Source organism: Myotis brandtii, unplaced genomic scaffold, assembly GCF_000412655.1.
Source record: "Myotis brandtii unplaced genomic scaffold, ASM41265v1 scaffold1087, whole genome shotgun sequence".
Classification (NCBI taxonomy): Eukaryota; Metazoa; Chordata; class Mammalia; order Chiroptera; family Vespertilionidae; genus Myotis; species Myotis brandtii.
The window spans coordinates 1244091-1247293 of record NW_005353698.1 but is presented as its reverse complement, the minus strand read 5'-3'; the positions used below and the strand labels follow the sequence as shown (position 1 = coordinate 1247293).

At 42.1% G+C, this 3203-nt stretch overlaps 1 long non-coding RNA gene across 2 annotated transcripts in view; it reads left to right on the top strand.

Annotated features, from left to right (window-relative positions):
• The first annotated feature begins 247 nt into the window (after positions 1 to 247).
• LOC106726834 overlaps positions 248 to 3203 on the top strand; it is an 18333-nt gene continuing 15377 nt past the window's right edge. The window contains exon 1 of one of the 2 annotated variants that reach the window (XR_001362950.1): positions 248 to 260. This is a non-coding gene — a long non-coding RNA (uncharacterized LOC106726834). Of the gene's footprint in view, positions 261 to 955; positions 968 to 3203 lie in introns of those variants that run through there. The other variant, XR_001362949.1, reaches the window with a different exon arrangement.

Sequence of the window (3203 nt, the reverse complement as noted above, 5' to 3'; positions counted from 1 at the left end):
GTCTACTGCAGCCCCTCTCCAGTGTGGGAGCTTCCCATCCCCGCCTCATGCTCAGGCTGATTCCCTGCACTGGGCTAGGCACCCCCACTGCTATGCATCTTCCTCACTCAGGCGCTTATACCACTCCAGGGCACTTTCCGTGCATAGAGGACTCCCTCACCTCCCTTGGGCTTCAGCACCCTGCACTGGGCCTTTTCTTATACAGATGGCCTCTTTTTCCTGCATGAACTCTGACACCTCAAGCTGGGTCTTCTTCCCATGTGGACTCCCTCCTCAACCCACTCCGAGTCTGAAACCCCATGCCAGGTTGTCCCCATGCAGGGACACCCTCCTCAGGCTCTGATGTCCTGCATGGGCTGCCCAGCAAGGTTGATGCTGTTTTCACTCTGCTTAGGCTCTGATACTCCAGCCACGTATTTCCCTTGTGTAACACCTTCCTTGCCCTGCTCAGGCTCTAACATCCTCCCTCCATCCCACCCCATATGAAAACCCTTCTCATTCTGCTCTGGCGCTGACACCCGATGTCAGGTTGCTCTCCCTCAAGCATGTCAGCCTCACTCTTTTGGGCTCCAAGTTGCCTAGCATGGGGGCTCTCCTCACTCCACATGGGAACTGACAGCTCCCTCCCTTCTTCTTTTGAACCTCTAGGACAGTGATGGCGAACCTTTTGAGCTCGGTGTGTCAGCATTTTGAAAAACCCTAACTTAACTCTGGTGCCATGTCACATATAGAAATTTTTTGATATTTGCAACCATAGTAAAACAAAGACTTATATTTTTGATATTTATTTTATATATTTAAATGCCTTTTAACAAAGAAAAATCAACCAAAAAAATGAGTTCGCGTGTCACCTCTGACACGCGTGTCATAGGTTCGCCATCACTGCTCTAGGCTCATCTTCCTGCAGGGATGCTCACCTCATTCTTCTCATACTCTGATACCCAAACTGGACCATCCCTCTCCCAATGTGGAGGCCTTTCTCATTCCTTGTGCGCTCTGACACCTGATGCATGTCAGCCCCATTGTGCTGATTTCTGCCTCGCTGTGCTCCACCAAGCAGACTTTCAGGACCATTAATAATCTGCCCACCATGACTTATAACATTCATTTATACATCCTCCAAATTTCTTAGCCCCAGGCCCAAGTGAATTCTTTCCCCATGTCGACCTGTTTGGAAGTTCTACTAATGCATAGTCCTATGTCTGTGTTTTGACACATTCAGTTTCTACTGCGTAGAATACATTTTATTCATTGTTTACCTTCCATGTATAGTCTACATTCATGACTTTGTTCTCTAATTGCTAGTAGTTCTTATTGTATATAGCATGAGTCGGCAAACTATGACCCACAATCTGCTTTTGTAAATAAAGTTTTATTGGAACTCAGCCCATGATGAGCTACAAAGGCAGAGTTGACTAGTTATAGCAGAGACCATATGGCACATAAGGTCTCAAGAATTTACTATCTGGACCTTTAGAGAAAGTGTTTTCCAACTGCTGGTCTATAGAAATTTCACTTACCCACAGAAAAATCTGGATCTGGAATGATAGAAATAGCACATTTCCCCTGAAATTATTTATTATTTACAGTAAATATTAAAGACATTAAAATTACAGTAGTATGATGTGTGCATATTTTATCAATATCCTTTAAAACACAATTTAAAAATTTTATTTGAAAAATCAAAATAAGCCCTAACCATTTTGGCTCAGTGGATAGAGCATCAGCCTCTTTCAATCCCCAGTAGGGGGTGTGCAGGAGGCAGCCAATCAGTGAATATCTCTCATCATTGATGTTTCCATCTCTCTCTCCCTCTCTGAAATCAATAAAAATGTCAAAAATGTCAAAATAATACATATAATTTAGTGCTATGGCAATGATAGAGCTTTAAAAACAAATAGTATTACACAAATACTATGAGATATATAGTTGACCATTGAACATTTTTTGAGTAGATAATACAGAAATATAAAATTCAAAAGGTGGAAAAAGGCATATATACTGTCTAATCTACCTGTTTGCCCAATTTCCTGGACACTTATTTTCCTTATTCAGAAGCAATCCCTACTTGCATTAGCAGTATTTAAAAAAATGAGAACTTCTAGAAATATGCTAGTTATATACAGCATATAAATACAAGCATAGTAATAAATACAGAGATAATTATAATTATTGTTTTTCCCTAATGGTAACATGCTATGTAATAAAACATTTTTTCCTCCTACTTCTGAATAAGTCTTGGCTCTGATTGCCATAGCAGCATTTGAAGAGCTTCCTGGTTTATTTTAACAGCTTCATAACATTTCATTGTTTGGATAGATCAGAATTGACTTAGTTTTCTATTACAGCTGCAATTAACATATTTTTATTTTGGTAGTTTTGTGCATGTATCTATCGACAGAACCTATTCTTAAAAATAGAAATGCTGGGTCAAAGGACAGAAGCATGTGTAATTTTGATGGTTGATTCTGAATTTCCCTCCAAAAAAAAGACCAATTTATATTCCCACAGGCGGAGGGCCCGTTTTCTTACACTCATTCCAACACAGTGTATCATCAAACTTTTCTGGTTTTGCCAGTTTGACAGATGAAAGATAGTATCTCACTGTTGTTTTAAATTGCAATCTCTTATTGTGAGTGAGGTTGACCATCTTTTGATGTGTTTAATCCTATCTAATAATAGACAAACATTGTAATTAACCATACCTCTGCTATGCTTCCCATTGGCTAATCTGCAGGATATGCAAATTAACTGCCAACAAAGATGGTGGCCAGCAGCCACGCAGCTGAAGCGAACATGAGGCTTGCTTGCTCCAGTGATGGAGGAAGCCAAGGTTCACTGCCTGCCGTGGCCCAGCTTTGAGCTGCAATCTATGCAACAATGTTGCAATTATAGAAGATAAACAAACCCCAGATACCTGCTTTCAGCCAGCCGAGGCCTCAGAGCTTAGAGCGCCAGTGATGGCAACAGAGTTTCAATTATAGAAGCTAAACAAACCCAGATACCTGCTTTAAGCCGGCCACGGCCTCCGAGCTGGAGCTGGGTCTCAGAGCTGGAGCCAGCTCTCAGCTCCAGTGACAGCTATAGAAGGTAAATAAATCCCAGAATAAAAAAAAAAGAGGCTGGGAGCTTCAGTCGCCCGCCAGCCTGAAAACGGCCCTCAGCCCCTCACCCAGACTGGCCAGGCACCCCAGTGGGGACCC